This window comes from Equus caballus, chromosome 21 (genome assembly GCF_041296265.1).
Source record: "Equus caballus isolate H_3958 breed thoroughbred chromosome 21, TB-T2T, whole genome shotgun sequence".
NCBI lineage: Eukaryota > Metazoa > Chordata > Mammalia > Perissodactyla > Equidae > Equus > Equus caballus.
Window position 1 is genome coordinate 22,216,596 of NC_091704.1, and position 24,261 is coordinate 22,240,856.

Here is a 24,261-nt window from a genome sequence, read left to right on the forward strand (position 1 = left end):
CAGGAATAAGACAAGGATGCCCAATCTCACCACTCTTATTCAACAAGGTACTGGGGGTTTTGGCCAGAGCAATTAGGAAAGAAAAAGAAATAAAAGAAATCCAAATAGGCAATGAAGAAGTGAAACTCTCACTGTTTGCAAATGACATGATTTTATAGATAGAAAACCTAAAGAATCCATCGGAAAACTATTAGAAATAATCAACAACTACAGCAAAGTTGCAGGGTACACAGTCAACTTAGAAAAATCAGTTGCATTTCTATATTCTAACAACTACTAGAAGAAAGAGAACTCAAGAATACACTCCCATTTACAATCACAACAAAAAGAATAAAATATCTAGGAATAAATTTAACCAAAGAAGTGAAAGACCTATACAAGAAAAGTATAAGACACTATTGAAACAAATTGATGATGACATAAAGAAATGGAAAGATATTCCATGCACGTGGACTGGAAGAGTAAATATAGTCAAAACATCTATCTGACCTAAAGCAATCTACAGATTCAATGCAATCCCATCAGAATTCCAATGATATTCTTCAGGGAAATAGAACAAAGAATCCTAAAACTCATATGGGGCAACAAAAGACCCCAAATTGCTGACGCAGTCCTGAGACAAATGAAGAAAGCTGGAGGCATCACAAAGCTACAGTAATCAAATCAGCCTGGTAATGGTATAAAAACAGACACACAGATCAATGGAACAGAACTGAAAGCCCAGAAATAAAACCACACAACTACAGACAACTAATCTCTAACAAAAGAGCCAAGAACATACAATGCAGAAAGGAAAGTCCCTTCAATAGATGATATTGGGAAAACTGGACAGCCACATGCAAAAGAATGAAAGTAGACCGTTATCTTTCACCATAGACAAAAATTAAGTCAAAATGGATCAAAGACTTGGAGGTAAGACCTGAAACCATTAAACTCCTAGAAGAAAATACAAGCAGTACATTCTTTGACATCAGTCTTAGAAGGATCTTTTCGAATACCACCTCTACTCGGACAAGGGAAACAAAAGAAAAAATAAACAAATGGGACTTCATCAGACTAAAGAGCTTCTGCAAGACAAAGGAAACATGAACAAAACAAAGACAACTCACCACGTGGGAGAAAATATTTGCAAATCATATATCCAACGTGGGGTTAATCTCCAAAATACATAAAGAACTCACAACTCAACAGCAAAAACACCAACAACCCGATCAAAAAACGGGCAGAGGATATAAACAGATGTTTTTCCAAAGAGGATATACAGACGGCCAATAGGCACACGAAAAGATGTTTAACATCACTAATCATCAGGGAAATACAAATCAAAACTACACTAAAAAACCACCTTACACCTGTCAGAACAGCTATAATCACCAAGACAAAAAATAACAAATGTTGGAGAGGATGTGGAGAAAACGGAACCCTGATACACTGCTGGTGGGAATGCAAACTCGTGCAGGCACTGTGGAAAACAGTATGGAGATTTCAAAAAAAAAGAAAAGAATATCATACAACCCAACTATCCCACTACTGGGTATTTATCCAAAGAACTTAAAAGCAACAACATAAAAGGACTAAGCACCCCTATGTTCACTGCAGCATCATTCACAATAGCCAAGACGTGGAAGCCACCCAAGTGCCCATCAACCGATGACTGGATAAAGACGTTATATATATATATATATATATACGATGGAATAGTACTCAGCCATAAAAAAAGACAAAATCGTCCCATTCCCAACAACATGGATGGACCTTGAGGGTATTATGTTAACTGAAACAAGCCAGACAAAGACAAACACCATACGATTTGTCTCATATGATTCCACTCATATGCGGAAGATAAACTAACACATGGACAAAGAGAACAATTAGTGGTTACCAGAGGGGAAGGAGGGTGGAGGGTGGGCATTGATATGGTAACTGACAATAATGTACAACCGAAATTTCACAATGTTGTAAATTATGATGAGCTCAATAAAATTTTTAAAAAATAATAAAAACTAAACTATATAACACAGCAATTACACTCTTAGACATTTACCCCAGAAAAATGAGAACTTATCTTCACTCAAAATTCTGTACATAAATGTTCATAGAAGCTTTATTCATAACAGCCTCAAAGTGGAAACAACCTCAATATCCTTCAACGTAAAATAATTAAACAAACTGGTAGTACATCCATACTGTGGAATACCACTCATCAATAAAAATGAATAAATATTACTGTAATCAAGAACTTGGATGAAGCTCTAGGGAGTCTGGCTGTGTGCAAAAGCCAAACCCCAAAGTTACATACCATATGATTCCATTTATACAGTTTTGAAAAGACAAGGGGGTGGGGGGGGGCAGTAAGGGAGGGTGATAGGTATTGTAGTAATAAAAGGGAAACAACAGGGATTCTTGTGATGACGCAACTATTCTGTATCTGGACCATCAATTCCAATATCGTGTATGGGATACTGTACTGTAATTCTGCAAGGTGTTGCCTCAAGGGGAAAATGGGTAGAGAGTACATGAGATCTTGCTGAAGTATTTCTTAAAACTGTATGTGAATCTACAATTATCTCAAAATAAACGGTTTAATTGCAAAGAGAAGCCTGAAATGAAACATTTATAAACTGGGGAAAGAGAGAAGAATGCTAGCATTTCTACTTTTAATTAAAAAAGAAAAAATTTGGTTAGGTTAACCAAAATATCCAAGAACAATTAGAAAACAATACAAAACAGTTTATATATTTAAGTTTTAAATTAAATGTCAAAGCACTTTTTAAAGATATAAATCTAAACTAAAACTCTTAGAAGAAAACATAGGGCAAAAGCTTCATGACATTGGATTTGGCAATGAGTTCTTGGCTATGACATGAAAGCCAGAGGCAACAAAAGAAAAATCAGACAAATTGGATTTCATGAAAACTTAAAAATTATTGTGCATCAAGCTACTATCAACAAGAGTAAAATGGCAATCCACAGAATGAGAGAAAATATTTGCGAATCATATATCTGATTAATATCCAGAATACAGAGAACTCCTAAAGTTCAACAACAAAATAACCTGACTCAAAATTGGGCAAAGGGTTTGAACAGACATTTCTCCAAAGAAAATAAACAAATAAGCACACTAAAAGTGCTTATGGTCAATAAGCACATGAAAAGATGTTCCATATCACTCATCTGCAAATCAAAACTACAATGAGATATCACTTCACACCCATTAGGATGGCTACTATCACAAAATCCGCAAAAAAAAACAGAAAATAACTGTTGGCAAAGAGGTGTTGAAATTAGACTCCGTACGCACTGTTAATAGGGATGTAAAATAGTGCAACCACTGTGGAAAACAATATGGCAGTTCCTCAAAAAATTAAAAATAAAATTACCATATGATCCAGGAATTCCACTTGTGACTATATACCCAAAGAATTGCAAGAAGGGTCTGAAAGAGATATTTGTACACCTATGTTTATGGAAGCATTATTCACGACAGATAAAATGTGGAAGCAAACCAAGTGTCCATTATAGATGAACAGTTAAGCAAAACATAGTATATACAATGGAATACTCAGCCTTAAAAAGGAAATTCTGACGTGCTACAAGATGGATGAATGCTGAATACAATACGCTAAGTGAAATAAGCCAGACGCAAAAGGACAAATACTATATGGTTCCATTTATATGAGGCACTTAAAGCAGTAAAATCTTAGAGACAGTAGAATGGTGGTTGCCAGCGGCTGGGAGGAAGGAGGAAGGAATAGGGAGTCACTATTTATTGTGTATAGAGGTGCAATTTTGCAAGATGAAAAGAGTTCTAAAGATGGATAGTGGTAATTGATGCACAAGAATATATACTTAAAAAAACTGAACTGTACACTTAAAAGAGGTTAAGATAGTAAATTTTACGTTATGTGTATTTTACTACAATTTTTTTTTAAATTTAAACTATAAATCCAAAGGAGGGGAAACGTCTTAAATATCTGGGGAAGCTCCAGTGGAAACAATGACTTGAGCTGGGCTTTATGGATGAGCACACATTCGTGTACAAAGAGGCCAAGCAGGAGTTGTAAAACAATGACTAAAAAATTTAACGATGAGAATGCTTCCACTTTCATCTATAACCATTTGCCTATACCTCAGAAATAAAACAGGCCAACATTTAAATTTTAATTTTCCACAAACTGTGGACACAAATTACCAAAAGTTTATCATTTCTTTAAAAATCAGCTTCCAAATATCCAAGATAGGTGATTTTAGTATTTATATTACATTATTCCTACAGATGTGTCAGTAAAACGTAACTTGATCTTCGCAAGTAATGCAAGTACCTTATAACAGAGTATTCCCAATTCCTTCCTCCCATCCCTTTTAACATTGCTGTCATTAATTTCACTTATCCATAAACTATCACCACTGAATACACTGGCGCTATTATTAGCAACAATGGTGGATATCTGTCATTAAACATTTGTCAAAACCCAAAGAATGTACACCACAAAGAGTAAACCCGAATGTAAACTGAGAGTTAATAATGTATCAATATTGGTTCACCAATTCTAAGAAACATGCTGCAGTTAATAATATGGGAAACGGCAGGGAGGGGGTGGAGTATATGGGAACTCTATACTTTCCTCTCAATTTTTTGGAAACCTGAAACTACTCAAAAAATAAAGTCTATTTTTAAAAACCTGAGATTACAAATTACACACTGCTTTAGGACAAATCTTTCCATGGAACTTCTTGGCTCAAATGTTGACGCTAACATTTTTTGTAAACTGAGGTGTATTCCAGTTATTTCTAAAATTAAAAACAATCATCTATGACAAATTGTCATCTGACAAAGAAAAAAAAAGGTGTATTAACCCAAGGTTTCCTCATTTATGTGAACCCACACTTTTTTCCTATAACACTTATTAAAAATGTTCTGGAAAAAAAAAAGTAGTGGAGTTCTGGGGATTAATGCACAGCACTGTGATGGATTATAGTTAACAATACTGTATTATATACTTCAAACTTGCTAAGAGAGTAGATCTTACATGTTTTTACCACAAAAAAGAACAGGTAATTATGTGATATGATGGAAGCATTAGCTAATGCAACCGTGGTAATCATACTTTAACATACGTGTATCAAATCAACACGTTGTACCCCTTAAACTTACACAATCTTATATGTCAACTATATCCCAAGAGAGCTGGGGTGGGGGAACAATGAGATTTGAAAAGAGGTACAAAATAAACATTTGGCACATAAAAAGATAGTGCTATTCTAAAGAGATTCTACTTCAGAACACACCTAGGAAAATGCTGGTATAAGGGAAAAACCAATAGAGTCAGGAAACCTGGATTTATCTTTCTAATCTCACTTATGTCACTAACAAACTAGATGACCTCTAGGATTTCACTTCCTCTCTCTGGGCCAACAGTTTCCTCTTCTGTTAATTAAAAAGGAAAGGAAAGGTAGTTACCTAGACCATTTCAGAGTTAGTCACTGTCACTGATAAAATCCATTGAGCGAGAGGAAAATATCAGCATTCTAAGGAACATATCTTTCATTTATGCCAAATTATCTCTTAAATATATCACAAGGAAGTATAAGATCAAGTTCAGCAAAACATGTAAATTGACAAAAATAAACCCTAGGGTGTAACAAAAGTCCTGTGCACCCCAATGTTTACTGCAGCACTGTTTACAACAGCCAAGACGTGGAAGCAACCTAAGTGACCATCAACAGACGAATGGATAAAGATGTGGTACATATATACAATGGAATACTACTCAGCTGCAAAACAGAACAAAATCATTCCATTTGCAATAACATGGATGGACCTTGAGAGAATTATGTTAAGTGAAATAAGCCAGCAAGAGGAAGATAATCTGTGTATGACTCCACTCATATGAGGAATTTAAAACTATGGACCAAGAACAGTTTAGTGGATACCAGGGGAAAGGTGGGGTGGGGGGTGGGCACAAAGGGTGAAGTGGTGCACCTACAACATGACTGACAAACATTAATGTACAATTGAAATTTCACAAGATTGTAACCTATCAATAACTCAAAAAAAATGATAAAACAACAAAAAAAATAAAATAAAATAAACCCTAGGGTGTAAGCAGTGGCAAAGATCTCCTGGGAAACGTTTATTGTGTGTATAAACTACATAAGTAGAGAGTTTACTATTATAATCAAATAAAGGACCAGAATAACTCTAATTTAATGATATTCATAATTATTACTGTGCATTACACTGAATACTAAGCAGTTAAGGAAAATGTTTACAAGTAGCATTATTTTTTTCAGAGATAAACCAAAAAGCAGTTAAGGAACAGCAAGGTTCAAGAATCCATTTCTCTATCACTAAACACACCTTCAAGAGGAAGTTAAAGAGCTGAACAGTAGTAGAAGGGATCAACTTCTACATAAATCAACCCAAGGATTTTTGCTTCTCTAACAAAGGATACTCAGTCTTCCAAATTTTCTTTCTCCCCTGCCCATTCCCACAGCCAGACAATGCTAGAGAAAGCAAGTACAGTGTGATTAAATGGAAGCTCCTGGGTGGCAATAAAAATTCCCGATCCCCTTACTGAAGATTAATCAGACTGCTATCCTAACGTTGGAGGATGATCTCAAGCAATAGAAGGAAACAGAGGGAAGAATTTTGTAGTTAAAAAGAGGGGTTATCAAGTACTTGTTAGTATGCATAATAAATTATAAAGTATTAAAATATACAATTTAATATATTTATGATTCAACTAAAAATAAAAGGTACTATTGCTAGTGCATCTATAATTACATACTGAGAAGATCCAAGCATATCATCTAAAAATCTATTAGCAATGTTTTAAAGTCCTCAGTAGAATTTAGTAGGCAATAAACAAATGAAAAATTAACCTCTATTTAAATATCCAGTAAGAATACAAATAACAAAATAGCCCCATTCATAACAGCAGTAGCTCTCACCCTCCCTCAATTGTTTTTGAAATAAATTTAACAAAAAAATACATATTTCTTAATAACACCAAGAAATATGCATACTAAGAAGAAACAGGGATATGACAAGAAGAAAATCATAAACTCCACTGAATGGCATAAACTATTTAATAAACAGAAAAGGTATCTTCCTAGAAAGAGATATGCTATTGTAAAGGTATCAATTACTTCCTAAATTAATCTATAAATTCAAAGCACTCTCAATCAACATACAAACAAGATTTCTGGAAATAAGAATGATTCAAGTCCACCTGGAAAATTCTTTGAAAAGTAGAGTAATAAACTGACACTTCTAGATATTAAGCATACTATAATGAGAAAAGAAAAGATCAAGATAGCATAGTATTATCGTAACAAAAACAGTAAGAAAGAAAATAACACAGATTACGTAAATATATTTGGGAATTTACTATTGCTAACGAGAATTTTAGCTGTAAAAAGATGATTTATTCAACAAATAGTGTTACAACAACTGGTTAGAAATTTGGAGAGAATAAATCTAGATGATTATTTCACTCCTTAAAGCAAAACAGGAAAACTTAGGTTATTATTTTTATAATCTTGTCACGAATTTTTTCTAAGAATATCATTAAGCCCCCAAAATGCAGAAAGACTGACAAATTTGACTACACTAAAATTTAGACTTCCAGAAAAACTTAAATTCAAAAAAATTTTTAATTTCTACATAATAAACACCATAACCAAAGCATATAAGCAACAAACCAACTAAATCCATAGGGAACACAAAAGACATACAAATAGGTAATTCCTAAAAGAATTCTTTACATTTATCTTGCCAACGTCACAATTAGTTAGCAGATTTACATCTATGCAATCTGACTCCAAAGCCTATTATCTTATATATATAACTATATTGCCTGCCTCAGATTTGCACAAGTATTTTAAGACAGCTAATATCCAACCTCTTCAACAATACGCATACAGAGGTACTCTTATATACTACTGATTAAAGTATAAATTGATACAAACTCTCCAGAGGGAATTTGATTCTATGTATCAATTTTAACTACATACATAGCAAAATGCACTTTGGGTATTTATCCACCAGAAAAAATTCATATAAAAGTGCAAAAATTTATGTGCAAAGAGTACAATAAACCTATATTCTGTACAGCATTGTTATGTTTAACAACCTAGAAACACTCCTATTAACACATATACATATCTACTATATTCCCTTATATATAAATGAAATATATCTTCCATTTTTACTTAAAGATATTTATACATGTATACACCTGCACACTGCTATGTTGGAATATATATAGAAATCTTCAGAAGAATACACAACACATTAAGAGTATCAGTGGGAGATGGGATTATAGAGAATTTTCTTCTTCTACAGTATACATTTCTGTACTTGAATTTTTATAACCAGAAATAAAAATTAAGGTAATTGTTTTAGCCCTTTGCCTATCAAAAAGCCTCTCACTGCTTGTACCTTATCCAGCCTTCCTAGCCTACTCTACAGTATCTCCCTCTATACATAGTAAAAAGACAGAATTGAGAGAAATAGTATTGATTTCAATAACTAAGGTCAAGGATACTATCTTAACATCAGGTATCTCCAACAAATCAAACTGCATCTACTATACTCTGTCTCTGAGATTCTGCAGCTAGCCCCAGGACAATTAACTAATCCTTTTGAAGTCCCCAGAGATTAACAGGGCACCCAAAGAATCCATTTGCTGCTGCCAGGATCCTTATCTTTTCCTAGAAGACTGAAAGTATATCTATTCTAGTCACAAAAAGATATCCCAGTATGCCTCTTAAATCATTTCCAAAATCTCCAGGGATGAGGAAGTCAAACCAATTTATTCTAGGCTGGGTGATAGCCTTGGCAAAGAGATTCATTTTTAGATTACAGGATTCTTGAACGGCCCTATACAAATGAAACAATCTTCCCACCTCACTGTCCAAGATTCTAGAATTCATCTAAGGTTTGAAATTCCAAGGACACCATTATCAGGAAGATAGATACGTGCTGCAAACTTTGGGATCATACGAACAATATAACCTCAATATGGACAGACACAGTTGCATCAAAATTACTGCACTCATACTAAAGTCGAGATCCAACATTATGTCTATTAAGGAGCTTATCCAACATAGACAATACAAGTACTGATTCCTTTGCATCCACCTTTCACATAGTCATCAGGATAACTGAGAAATGAAATATTTCACTTAAGTGTATTTTACCAGATATTACATTTTAGAATTTTATCCCTTTAGAAATACTTTGCAAATTAATCAGACTACAGGGACATCTGACTGAAAATGTCTGTATGAACAAATGTTTACCTCATCTCTCTTATCAAAAAAAGTACAGAAACAAAACTAATTCTCATTGTCAGAGATAAATTACAAATATAGAAAGGGAAAACATTAGAATGAACCCCACGGTGCTGGATCAGAACTGGAGATATCATTGTGATATCATTGTGATATCATATATTTATAGAAATAAATATAGATGTAAATGTGAATGTGCACATCAAAATATCCTTTCGCTCTATACACTAACAAGGCCTGGCAGCAGCAACACTCTAAGAGCAATAAACACAAGAAGTGTTCAGATCTTGGCTTCTAAGTACCATTTTCCACTAAACACACCTGGAGCAAGTTTGAAGCTACGTCTGGAACATGATATTGTGCTAGATACAAGGAAGTGCTCAAAGAAGGAAGAGTTATGTCAAAAAGAAAATAAGCCAGCTGGAAGGGATTCCCATTAGCCAAATCAAGAATAATTTGAGAATCAAAATAAATGATAATGGATTATAACCCAGTGAATATAAACACGAATATATGTAGATGTAAACAGACAAATAAATTAAAAATCTGATCAAGAGCAAAATATTTACATACCCACACAAAAAATAAGGAAAAAGTACCTAGACATAGGAGACGTCTGGTAGTTACCACCTTAACCATATAATCAATGACTATCAGTACTGGGACAACTGAAATTGACCGCCACCTGGTAAGATGAAACGAGAAGAACGCAGCATCACTTCCATGATAACCCTACTAAAGATCTAATCCTGAAAATTTAATCAAAGATCTAATAAAAATATCGGAGAAATGCAAATTAAGAGGTATTCTACATAATAACTAGATCTATAATCTTCTAAAGTGCCAAGGCCCTGAATGTAAAGGAAAGACAAATTGTTCCAGATTAAAGGAGACCAACAGACATGACAACTAAATGTAACACATGATTCTAAACTGGATCCTTTTTCTCTCAAAGACACTGAGACAACACCTAACAGATTTAGGTGTCAGTAATGTATTCCTGTTAACTTCCTAATGTCGATGGTTATGATGTCATTATGTAGGAGAATGTCCTTATTTGGAGGAAATAAACATTACAGTATTTGGGGGTGTTGGGCACCAGGTGGGCAACATACTGTCAAATGGTTCAAAAACAAAAAAATTCTTTGTACTATGCTTCCAACTCTTCTGTTTTTCATCATTCCAAACTTTAAAATATGAAAAAAAAATTACAAAAAATCTATAGGAGTACTGGAAAACCTGGGAGTGGTCTATCTACAGAGAAGAACAGAAAGGAATTTGTAGAGAATACAAAGTGGATTGGTGGGGAAACGAAAGTAAAACATAACACGTCTGAGGAACCAGATACACAAAAGAAACATAAAGTGGGATCTCCAAAAAGAATAAGTTTTCTTAGCAAGACAGATTGGGAGAAATGTGTCCTAGGCAGTCAGCCCAGTAATAAAACCACAGCGGAACAGCTGCATAGTTAAGGCCTCCAGCAGAGCTCTCTGTGCAGTGGGAGATCTGACCCTCAGGCAGCATTAACTGTGAAAACAGGGGTTTATTATCTTCTGAGGGAGAGGAAACACGTGTAAGAGGACAAGCTACCCACATACCCTCAAGGAGAAACCCATATATACCAAAGCAAGAACAGGGATTCACTTGGACTGGGGAAATACAGTTAAATGACCAATATAGTCAAGTCTAGACCATAAGATAAAACTTTAGCCACAATGAAAAATCTAATATTTGAGCGAAAACCAAAAGCATGATAAATATACTAAGCACAAGAAAATCAAAAATTTGATCTATCTCTTGAATTTGATCAATCTCTTGAATCTTCTTCAGAGATGCAAGTTACATGTAGAAGAAATATACAACTAAAAAAATAAAAATCAACTTCTAAGAAAAAGCAAGAGTTCTCAGAAACTCTAATCCTCGCCCCCAAAAAGTAATGAAATAATTGAAAAGAACTGACGACCAAATTAGTATGCTAAAAGATCAAGCCTCAGGATTCTCCCAGAATTTCATACCAGAAGACCAAAAAAAAAAAAAAAAATCAAAAGAAGTAATGAACAGCTCCATAAATCCCAACACCCATCTAAGTTCTCAACGTGTAGTGTGTGGGCCTTTCAACTCCTGAGACACTTTCAAGGAGTCTTCAAGGTGAAAACAATTTTCATAATAATACTAAAACATCATTTGCCCTTTCCCATTGTATTCACAGCAATGGTGAGTAAAACTGCTAGCACCTTAGGACAAATAAGGGCAGTGGTATCAAGCTATACTAGCACTACTACATATTCTGATTTCTTGTTAAATGTCACTTTCACTTAGGAATAACTTTAATGGAGCAGTAAAGAAATCTCAACTTTTCAATATGTCATCTTCATATTCTATGTGAAGGAATGGCAATCTCAAGGAAAAGCACTTGAGAGCACTGGTGTAATTATGTTGAGTTATGAGCTAAATTAGCCTTTCTTTCATGGAACATCATTTTGACCCAAAAGAACAAACGACAAACTATGATTGTTACACAGACTCAGGAATCTGGCAGACATTTTCTCAAAAATAAACCAACCTAGTAACTTCAAGCGAAAAACATTAATACTATTTGCTACCAATGATTAATATTAGAACTTCCAAGTGAAAATTTAGAATTGTAAAAAACTTGTTATCTGCCACCCTGAGTTTGACAGCTTCATAGTATTAAAGACTTTTCTGATGAGATTAGTAGTGATATTAACAAAATTTTTTGTTTGCTACTACATAATTAAACATGTCAACATTTGGAAAAAACGTGTGACTCAATGAACCAGTATTTCCCAAACATAGTGTTACAAAATCATCAACAGGTAAAAGATTCAAAGTGCAAGATAAACCATGGATTTTCAGGTAACAAGAAATCAAAAATTCATTAATACAGTTCCAAATCCGACACTGCAGCTAACCTTTAAAAAACTACCACTGGTCAAATTTTAGTGTGCTATCAAAGAATACCCACAATTATCTACAAAGGCTGTGAAAATACGCCTTCCTTTTCCAACCATATATCTGTATAATGCTGGATTTTCTTCATATAACTTCAACTAAAACAACATATTGCAAGATTGAATGTAGAAGCAAACATGAGAATCAAGCTGTTTTCTCTTCAACCAGACATCAGAGACTTGCAATAATATATAACAATGCAACTCTTTTTGCTAAAGATCTGTTTTGGAAAACAGTAATTTTTTTTTATTAAAACAGTGTTATGTTAACATGCAATCATTTATTATTATTTTTAAATTAATTTTTTTAAATGTCCAATATGGGAAATATAATAAATACAACCCACATAAACCAAAGCTCTGTGGGGTTCTCAATAACCTATAAGAATATAAAGGGATCTAAGACCAGAAAATGTGAGAAGAGCTGCCTTAGGGATATTACTATTACTTGTAATTATACTATGTTATAACAGAATGAATCTTCCCAGGGACAAATGATATGTATAAGATACTCAGCCCCAAAGCAAGCTGTCTGGGACTGCTGTATTTTCTAAGTTAGTCAGTCTTCTTTCCATTTTTCTATTTCCTGACTGTAACACCAAAGGCCATAACTTTGCGATGCTGTCAATGTGCCTTTCTCACCCTTTCTAGGACACCAAAAAGGCAGGAAACAGCTCACTGCGTACAAAGTAAATGGGCTCTGAATAAGGATGTCCCTATGAATGAAGTCCTCTGACTTTATTACAACCATTCTGATTACTCAGATGTCTTTTTGATTATTTGCTAATTTTTCTACTGTATTCTATATACATAAAGTCATAGATTAAAAAAAACCTCCAGATAAGTAGAATTTTCTTTCATTAACTTAGTTTTTAGGTTTTCTTTTCTATTGTCTTACAAACTATCATTTATAAAGTCTTACAAGGCCTTCTTACAATGGTATGTGGGAAAAAACCAGAAGTGACAAGACTAAAGTGAGTGACAGAATTCCACTGTGCTTACTTCATAAAAACAAAGGCAATTTCAAAATTTTAGGGACAACACAGAAGACATCTAACTTGAGAGGTAGGACAGAAAGGAATAATGGAGAAGGAAAGTACAGAGGATATAAGCTTGTGTGTTTTAAGAGGCCAAAAGCATAATAAAACAAGAAGGTATAGGGGGTTGTAGAGTCTTAATACAAGAAAACATAGCAACCTGACCTGAACAGAGGTAACCCTGGGGATATTAAACAGGAAAAAAAGAATGGAAGAAACAAAGCATAAAAAAAAAAATATATTAATGAATATCAGATTAAAATATCGACATGTAAACTGAGTTGGAATGCAAAAGGGATATTCAGAATTGAATGGGGCTAATCAAATAAATTTTTTCTATTCATGTTTTGAACGGTCTTTAGGTATAAATACGGACTAATAAAGTTTAGAAAAGAAAGGAAGGGCAAAATATAAGTAAGAAACAACAGCTGAACATGGAGAAAATAGGGGAAGTAAATGAAGATAACAGTAATAATAGGAACCTAAAGGAATTAGAAGGAAAAAGCTGAATAATGCCTAGATTTCTTTTTTACAATTAGCAAACAGAAGACAGAGGAGAAAGCTAAAAGGTAAATCTGAAAAATGGGTGTAGCCTCGTTCAAGAGTTAGTGATGACAGGCACCAAGAAAGAAACAAAAAACAAATAATGTGAGTAAATCAAAGAAAAGTGGAAGTCAGAAATGCTAAGCTTATTTCCTCAGAAAATTCAAAAGTGGGTACTATACAGCATAATTCATGTATGCATTTTCTAGGACAGAGCAAACAGTGAGCATTCAAAAACAATAGTCTATTGTCAACAGCTAAACACAGGTACAACATACGTTGTCAGCAAAGGAAAAGAGAAAGACATTTTTAGGACCTCATAATACAGGTGTTCCCAGAAAAAAACAAAGCATATAACAGAGAAATGGATGAGCAAAGGAAAGAGTGAAAATAAAAATGCAAGCAACAAAGTGTGTTTAAAGAGAATTTAGATAAGTAGCAATTATAGAAAAGAAAATTACTTTGCTATCCAACATCACTAAAATTCTGCATAATCCCAAATACTTTGTAAACACTGCCAGAAACTACTTCTATATCAAAAACATTTTAAACTCTAAGTCATGTTACCTATAAGCAATTATTTAAAATAAATGCCTAAGTATGCACCTAATTTTCTGAAATTTTAAAGTGTGTTTATCAAAGTAAGGTAGTGTGTACTACCAAGAGCTCAATAGCAATACAGTCACGTGTCACATAATGATGGGATATATTTTGAGAAATATTTCATTAGGCCATTTCGTAACTGTGCGAACATCAGAGAGAGTACTTACACAAGATGGTACAGCCTACTCTAAACCTAGGCTACAGGGTACTAATCTTATGATACCACTGTCATATATGTGGCCCATCGTTGAGTGAACTGTTATGTGATGCATGACTGTATCTGTAAAATAACTGAATTTTAGAGATTTACCAATGTGATATATGTAAAACATCCGTAACTACAGTTATCACTTCATTAAGAAACAACAGGCACTAAATATTTCGTTTCCATATTTGAACCTCTCTAAGCTTTTCATACATCAAAAGTTTGCAATAGCTTCATCTCAAATAGCAGGCTGACTTCATAACATAATATTCAAATTACTTAGTTGAAGAATCAAGTTTACTACTATTGAAAACTCCTAAGTACCTTCAATAAACAGTGTCATTAAATGTGCATTTGTGCGATATAAGCAAGCACTCTGAAGTACTCTATACTTGCCAATTTAATCTATGAAAGCCCACATAATACTAAGAAGAATATACAAAATTTGAAGCTATTTAAAAATATTTTAGCTGATTATCGCTTTTTTAACCTCTTTTCAAACCACTGTCATATTTTAAACAAGGTTTTAAAAATATTTATACTCTGACAAGAGTATAATGCCTAAAATTCATTAATTCAGTGCTAAACTAACAAAATTCTAAGGAAACCACAAAGTAAATTCTGCCTTGTTGAAGGGAAAAAGGAATCGAAGGTAATTATAAAGGTCAACGTCTCACTTTTAAAAATGTGTGGTCTGCATCTAAACATACTATTGCTCCCTAAAGAAAAACAGCAATCAACAACTATATCTAAAAACAGGAATTTAAGTAGTTCTTTTCAAGTGCTACAATACTTTTTCACACGTAAAATTTACTAACGCAGAGAAACATCTTCACAGAGTGATAATTCTCTATAAAAGACTTGCTCTATTAAGGCTTTGTTGCTCTGAGGCCAAGTATAAGCCAAATAAGGAAAGCGAAGTTCAATGCCATTTATTTTGTTCCACTCTTTCAGATGCCCAAGAATAACCTCTTTTGCTGCCTAATGATACGTTCCAAAATGAAAAAGTAGATCAGTTATTTACTTTAAATTCCTTGATAAAGCTACTTTGACTTAAGAGGAATTACTTGATGGCTCACAAATCTTACCAACAATTTTCTTTTAACAAGAAGGATCTTTAGAGACTAAGCTCTGGGGAAAAGATCAAAACAATATATAGCAATAAATAGTTAAAAGAGTCTTATTTTGCAATATACTTAATAAAGTAACAACAAGCAAGTTGTGAAATAATTTGATCTTCCTATTTAAAACCTACCTTTTCTCCTCTTTGAGATAAAGAAAGCCAACTATTTTTCTTGGGGTACCATGGGCAAATTAAACATCAATTTATATTTAAGATATACCTACAATAGAATACCATATTTATCTAATATTTATCCAAAAGCACAGTATTATCTTTCACCTCCCTCACCCACAAAAATACTGGGGAAAAAAAAACAAACTTAAAAAGACACACTAAAACACCACTGAAGAAACCGTTTTGTGTTTGCTGCGACCAAAACTAGTTTGATCGATAAAGACACAGACTGGGTCAGAAGTGTTTATAACCCTGCCCGGTGGAATGTCTCTCACGCTTCACCAACTCCTGCCTCTACAGTAGGGACCTATCACTTATTAGGCAGAACCGGCCAAAACATTTGGGCCAACACAAAAATGCAAATACTGTACTATTCAAAAAGCACAGCTGTTGATCACAACGTGATTCCCACGAAAATCGTTTTAAGCATTTTACTTTCCTTCGTATAAATTCTGCTCTGAACTGCAGAGAAGTCCTAACAAATCAAACTACTTACAGGTGTTTTTGTTTGTTTTTTAATTATAACTATTTATCCATAACACTTAGACTTTCTCCTTTTTCTCCCTACTAGGTCAGTTACCCGAAAAAATTTAGCAGACGCTTGCTCTCAATTAATTAACCAAACAAGTATTATAAGGTTCCAAATGTCTGAAAGGGACAAGTTCCTGAAGAAATATATCACCCACCTAGGAAAACGACTAAGAACGGCAAAGTTCTCTTGTTTATACAATCCAACGAAACATATTTATAAGGGTAGGAACTAAAACATCTCTATATATGATTAAACGCAAAAGCCAAATAATCGGTAACAGTATCAACAAATGCGGCAGCCATCTCAACAGCAGCCAGCCAACTCGCTGCAGCGACCTAACTTTCTTCCAAAACAAAAGTGGCCGGTTCAGCAACTGAACAAATAAAAAATATACACTGTATACGTTCCGGGAAACTAAAACTTCTGGACCTGGCGCTGAACAAAGGCACTCTTTCTTCAGATTGCTTAAAACTTTTCGTCCCACTGCATTCTTTCAACCTCCTCTAAAATAACGCGAGTCCTGCTGGTAGAAGGGGGAAAACAAACCGGTTCTACTGTTTAGCACCTAAAACAGTGTCCAGTTCGACAGCAGAAAAGGAGAATTTAGGGCCACTTGGGAAAAAGTGAGACACACTCGAAGTCTCCTCTCTTTCCTGGACCAGGAGCTGGGTGACTTCTCGACACTTGTCAAAATTACCTTTCGGTCGGGCAGTGTCTCAGGGCAGCTCTTTCAAGGCTTCGGCTGACATGATTTCCTTCCCTTCATGAGTCACTTTGGATCCAGCCGAATTTCTCTCTCCGGTAAGAGCGGATGTGGAGCGGCCTCCCGCAGGAGGAAGACTAGGTTGCTTTGGTGGGGGCTGGGAAGCGCGCTGGCTTCCTGGTCTCGAGTTTTGCAGGAGTTTCCCAGCCCCAACCAGGATCTCCGCCGAAAAAAAACTTTTCACTCGTGACACCGCCCGGAATTACCGTGCGAAACTCACTTCCTGCCCCGGCGAGCGGCAGGAGCCAGTTCGGTCCAGGGGAACCCGGAAAACCAGCTCGGCGCGCGGAGGGGGGAGGGGCGCGCCCGGGAGGGGGCGTCGGCGCGGAGCCTCGGGCTCGGGGCGGCCGGCGCGCCCCGCACACCCGACGGCGGCCGGATCCGGCCGGCGGGCGCGAGGACGCCGCCGGGGCGCTGCGCGAGCCTCGGCCGCGCTAGGCCGCCACCTCCGCCTCGCCGCCGCCCCCAGAGCCGGGCGGCGGGGTTATTGTCTCGATCGCGCCCGCCGCGCCCTTCGCCCGCGCCGCCGCCGCCGCGGCCCCGAGCTGGAGCCGAGGGCCCCCGCAGGCTCGAGGGCGGCCCCCTCCCTGGGCCGCCCGTCGGGCTGTCCGTCCTTCCGTCCGTCCCTCCGCGCCTTCCTCCTTGCCCTCGAGCCCTCTTCTCCGCCCTCTCCCGTTTTCCCGCCGCCGTCCCTTCGCTCCCCTCCTCGTTCTCCTTCCCCGGCGGCGGCGGCTCCCCGGGAAGCGCAGGGGGCGGGGGCCGGCGGCGGCGGCGGCGTCTCCTCAGGAGCTCGCGGGGCCGCGGCAGGGGCCGAGGCTGCGTCCCGCGCCGCCGCGCCACATTCACTCGAGCGAGAGACGGCGCGGGGAGGGGAGGGGTGAGAGCAGAGAAAGGAGGAGGAAGGGGCTGGGGCGGAGGGGAGTGGACTGCCTCACAGGCCGCGGCGGCCACAGCGCCACCGCCCCGCCGGCGACGGGGGAAGAGGCTGCGCGGCGGCTCGGCGGCGGGGGCGGGGCGGCCTCCCGCCGGCTGCACCCCCGCCCACAGCCGGGCTGGAGGCCGCGCGAGCCAGTCACCGCGCACGGGGGCGGCGCGGCCGACGTCGGCGCGGCGAGGGGCGGCGGGCCGGGGCCGCGGGGAGGGGCCGGCGGCGGCGGCGGGGCTTCGCGTGCGGGGCGCGGCGTGAGGCCCGCTGGGCCCGGCCCGGGCAGGCCGCCTGCTGCTCCGCAGCCCCCTCCTCAGCCGCCCCAGGTGGGCACGCCGACGCCGCCGGCCCCGGGCGCCCCTGCCCAGCCCGGTAGACGGAGAGCGCGCGGGCTTCCACCGCCCCGGCCGCTTGAGTTTCTTTGTACGACAGTAATCCGTGCGCAGGGTTCAAGTCCAGCCGCGATTTTCAGGCTGCAGGTATCTGTTTCAGCTGCAGCGCTCCAACTTCCTCTAAGGGCACGCTCAGTTTGCAGGAAACCGCAGCGGCGGCTCGGGGGAGCTTCCCACGCCGGCCCTTGCTCCGAGCCTGCTCGCGCAGCAGCGCAGCTGGGGCTCCTCCAAGTCTCAGCCTCACACCGGCGGGGAGACAAAGCTGGCGCTGGGAGGGGGAAAATGGCCCGCGAAATTGCCTCAAGTTAGTGCCTTTGTTCGAGGAGACCTTGTATACACTCCGAAGGCAGCAGAGGCTTCCCAACCCCAAGCGGTTTCGGTGCACCAGTCGGTGAAATGCGCTGGCCCTCATCATTCAGCCTGGCAGGGTTTGCGTTTATTGCAGAGAGAGATTCTTAAGCATTCTGTCAACACATGTGACATGGAACGCCTCAACCATAACATTGCACGGTTTCTGCAGTTACTGCTTTAAATATGTTAACAGACAAGACGGCCTTGTTTTACCCGGAGAAGGAATGTAATAGACACCGAACAAACCATTCCCTGCCCCCAGTCTCTGCTGTACTTAACCGTGTGCAGTGATGGTAATTAGTCTCTGTGTCCCTGAAGTCACTGCTTCAGTTCTTCCGTCTGTGTTCCAGAGATAATTATTTATTACCAAGTTTGAATAAAGAGCTGTATGCTCTACGGATGATTTTTGGCTTGCATCCAAAGGAAGGAGTTCAAAAAGTCCATCAAAGAATTATTTACCAAAGTGAGTTGTACGCTGGTGACAAACACTTGAAATAACTCCAGAGATATTCAAGACATTCTCTTAGGGGTGGGAGCGTTTTAACTACTTCGAGAACTGCTGGAATTCACCAGGTAGTTCCTTAGCTTAGAGCAGAAGTTGAAGGTTCGCAGATGGTGGTATCAAAGTGGTCAGGCTTATTCAGTGCTGACCTGGAGGTAAGGGAGCATTAAACCAGGAAACGGCAGCCAGGTATACTAGTAATACCAAGCTAGTGATCCATTTTATGTGAATAGGACTCTTAACCGTTGTATAAAATCTGCAGTCAGCATATTGTATAAACTATTTTTAATCGTTGCAAGAAAGATTTCCTACTCCACTTTCAAAAACTGGTTTGAGTCTGACCAGATTCATTGGTTACCTCTGAACTCAAAAGGTCCCTCTCCTAAAGCATCCCAGGATGGAGTTTCTCCCATTCAGCCGGAGATCAGCTGGATTCTGGGATTCCAGTGTTGCATTTAGTCTCAGGTTGATTCAAGACCCCTTTAAATGTGGCATTATAGATTCAAGTAAGCCTAACGTCCCCCTGCAAACCTAAATAGATAGGACCACATCAGTTCCTAGGCTAGAAGCTGCCCTCGCCCCAGCCTTTATTTTGACTTGACCGCATAAAAGTCTCTATAACCAAAAACCCCTCCTCCCACTCACCTGAAATTTTCCCACTAGAGTTTAATCCCTTTGAGTAGTTTATTTCTCTAGCACAAAGCCATAATCCTGGGAAAGGTAATATTTTAAGCCAAATTAGTCTTTTATACCTAATTCATCAGATTGTTTCCCCAAAGCAGCTTTTGATGGGAGGGAATATAGAAATAGCATATGCTGATGCTGAGTAGGTAGGAGAGGGAAATGTGGTTTCATTCTTAGGGGCAATATATGGAGAGTAGAGAAATAGCAACACGAAAGTGCTTCCCGTTTGATTCTTCAGTAGGTCCTACTTATTCGTACTGTAAGAATGAGCCCCAGAACACTGGCCTTAAGAGGGTGGAAGCCAGGATACACTTACCAATATTACCTATTTGACAAATATTTCTTTAATAATCATTTTGTAAAGTATTTTCCGCAGAAATTCTGTATCTGTGCTCATGAGAAGGGTGAAATGACAGCTATATGATCAGGGTTTTCCACAGTCAGAAATAATGATTCATCTTTATTATTCATCGCTGACTACTTAGTTCTAGCTCATATGAGCAGCACCGACAGATATAGCCAAATCTTCTGTTTATTCTTTTACCAGGCACTCCTGTTCTGTGCTTTACAAATTAGTTTCCTTTGAAAATCCTTCCATAGCTGAACTAAGATGCACTTAATGTTTCAAATATGATTAAAAGGATAACTAAAACCCCACTTTAAATGAGGCTGCCTAACTTAATTCTGTAATGATTAGTGAACTCCAGGACCACCTTAGAGAGTAAGCTAATAAATATTTGTTAATAGTATAACTTGGTCTTCCCCATTGTGATTCTCTAAATAATTCCCCATGAAAGGCAGGGAATTCTTTCTTTGGGATTCTCCCTTCTAATGACTGGGCTCAGAAAAGGAATTACTGTCTACTAGAGGTAAGCCACATATCTGAGGGAAAGCCTCAAGGCCTTAAGCAGTCCAGGGAATGCACACAGCATCCATCAGAAAAAAAGTATCTCAACAGAGAGCCTATCCACTGTTTTAAAAACGGTCCACTGTCATCTCCCCATGCCAGCCAAGCAGCTGTGCAGAAGCATTGTGGAGACAAAGTTAGCAGAGGGCAAGAAAAAGTTCAGGATGATCATTCTTCTCTTCTCCCTTTCTCAACGTCTAGTAAAGAATTGGTTGCCTTAAAACCAAAGCTTTTTTCACAGTAGTATTTGGGAAAGATTGATCTTCAGACTAGAATGGCGTTAGATTAAAGAAAAAGTCTAGAAGCATTAGATCAATTAGATCAGAATACATTATAACATGTATTTTCAATAGGGATTGACTTCCCTATTTTCACTTCCATCTTAGCCCCTTGATAGAGAGGGCAGGAGGTTAGGGTGGTAAGCATGTGGGAAAGGGACATTTGGGCTCAAAAGAGGCAGTGCATGCAGGAACCAAAACTAAGGATTTTATACTACTTTAGGAATGGAATCATCCCTCCCATAGCATGTTTCTGCCTCTCAGACACGTTTTCAGTAATATTTTATGAATCGTGAGGAAGTCTCCCTCTATTTGTGAAAAGCTTTATGAAAAGTTCTGTAGCTGTTTTCCCCTAGTGTATCTTTGATAGTCTTTTTGTCTATCTATACATTTCCTAGCCTATCCAAGTTGAATGTCTTTCAGATTGTCTTATGAATGTTTTTAAAGTATGGAAAAAATGAATAATGCATGGTGATTATGTGTGTGACCTCTGAAACAAGACTGCTTGAATTAGAAACTTGGCTACTGAGTGACCTTGAGAAAGTTCCTGAAGATCTGTAAACATAAACTTGAGCTTCCTCATCTCCAGAATGGGGACTGTACTCATAAAGTACTGGGAGGGCCGTATGGGACAGTGCTCATAAAGTGCTTAGCACAGTGCCTGGCTGACTCAGAAGTGTTAGCTATTAGTAGTGGTGCACTTTTAAATGTACTGATAATATGTAACACAATTGCATCATTTCTAAGGTGACCATATAGTGTATCATCATCATCCAAACTAGAACACTTTTGAGAGTGAAAGCAGACATGAATACTAATTACGCAGAGACAACAAATGTAAAACCAGGACTGCTCTGGGCCAACCAAGGCAAATAGTCACCCTCATAATTTCCAACTTTATTATCTTCTTCTGATCCACTTCCCCTCTCAAATCTTCCTGGTATGAATCATAATCTATTTCAATCATATTACAATATGCACACTTCTTTCTAAATCATAACAGTATTAAATCAACAGCAGCAAGAAATGATTAAATACTGTGGCTTAATGCTCTTCATTGCTGGCTTTCACTTAAGAATATTATCTTTCTTTGGGTAACAAAATTGCTGTTTTCCTACTCACTTAAGCTCACACTTTTTTTTATAGTATTTTGTTTTAAAAAGTTGTCCAGCATCAAATTTTCCATAGAAATAGCTGATACATGAGTATTAAGCATAATTTGAGGTGTAGCAAGAGGCTAAATGCCCTGGTTTAAAATGCCAACTATGGGGCTGGCCCCGTGGCCGAGTGGTTAAGTTCGCGCGCTCCGCTGCAGGCGGCCCAGTGTTTCATTGGTTCAAATCCTGGGCGCGGACATGGCACTGCTCACCAAAACACGCTGAGGCAGTGTCCCACATACCACAACTGGAAGGACCCACAATGAAGAATATACAACTATGTACCAGGGGGCTTTGGGGAGAAAAAGGAAAAAAATAAAACCTTTAAAAAAAATAAATAAATAAAATCTTTAAAATGCCAACTATGTTACATAAAAACTTCTTTTTAAGTTAAGCAGCATATCATTCCTATTCCAAAGTAAGGGTGAGTCATCTCCATATTGTCGACGACGGCCATACCATAATCAGAATACTGGATAAATGTCACCTAAACCTGGTTCAATTAATATTTGGAAAATGATATTTCTCAATTGGATTTTCTAAAATAATTCTGGATATACCTTAACACTCATACATTCTTCCCTTGGAAAGAAATTTATTTTCTTGGAATTGACTGCAAATTTCCTTCAAAAATGCTGATCTAAATTATAACATATTTTTAAATATTTCCTCTCTCTTCTGTTTTCCCTGGTCCAATCTCTTTGTTTTTATGCCATTAAATTAATGTCAACCATCAGATTAATCATTTGATATTTTAGTTTTCCTAGTTATTAATTACTTTTAATTTTCTTGTTCTTTTCAGTTTTCCTCTAAAACAGATGCTGAATTTCTCTTCCTTCTACCTCTGGAAACTCCCTCTGAGAGTTGTTTCCTTATACAAAACTTTAGATAGTATATTTTTGATATTTCCTCCTATACAGCATACCGAACTATTAATAGAATTTTCACTTTCCTTCCAAAGGGGTTGTACTTCTTTATGTAGAAATAAATATGTAAAGAAGAATTTGCTTTCAAATATTTTATTTTATAATTTTCAACATAAGTTTTATTTCTCTTTCTTGATATTTTATTTCACTTACCTGATTTCTGGCCACCTTACCTCACAGATAACTGATATTTCTATTTTGTCTTCTGTAATATTGAAACATAGCCAATAAATTCTTTCTCATCAATATTGTCATCTTTCAGAAAAGTTTGGGCACTGGCATTAGCATTTACTAGCTGGTGACCTCGGTCAAATCATTTAATCTCTCTGTGCAATAGTTCATGATTTATAAAATGGAAAAATAAGCCCTGTCTTATCTATCTCATAAGGTTATCATGAGCACCAAATGAAATGATGTGCATGAAAACACACTATATAAACGTTTTTTTTAAGATTTTATTTTTTTTCCTTTTTCTCCCCAAAGCCCCCCGGTACATAGTTGTATATTCTTCATTGTGGGTCCTTCTAGTTGTGGCATGTGGGACGCTGCCTCAGTGTGGTTTGATGAGCAGTGCCATGTCCGCGCCCAGGATTCAAACCAACGAAACACTGGGCCGCCTGCAGCGGAGCACACAAACTTAACCACTCGGCCATGGGACCAGCCCCGAAAACACACTATAAACATTACATAAGTAAAAGCTATCTTTCTTTTCTCTTACATCAGTAGTAGTAATATATTTCATTATTATTATCAATAAAATATAAGACATATTCAATGTCCATTAACATAGTGGCTCCATAGTATGCATACTTTAGATTCCACATTAAATGCAGTATCTATTCTCTATAAAATCTATAACCTATAAGAGGAAGAATGTATAAATTCAT

At 37.8% G+C, this 24,261-nt stretch overlaps 1 protein-coding gene across 13 annotated transcripts in view; it reads right to left on the minus strand.

The window, feature by feature from the left end:
• Positions 1–17,647, minus strand: part of ERBIN (erbb2 interacting protein) — a 135,567-nt gene extending 117,920 nt beyond the window's left edge. For 9 of the 13 annotated variants that reach the window (XM_023625277.2, XM_023625276.2, XM_023625273.2 and 6 more), the window contains exon 1: positions 17,187–17,647. The gene's annotated coding sequence lies outside the window, so the exon portion shown is untranslated. The remainder of the gene's footprint in view (positions 1–17,186) is intronic. The other 4 variants (XM_070245853.1, XM_070245852.1, XM_070245850.1 and 1 more) reach the window with 1 other exon arrangement.
• Between the last annotated feature and the right edge of the window lie 6,614 nt (positions 17,648–24,261).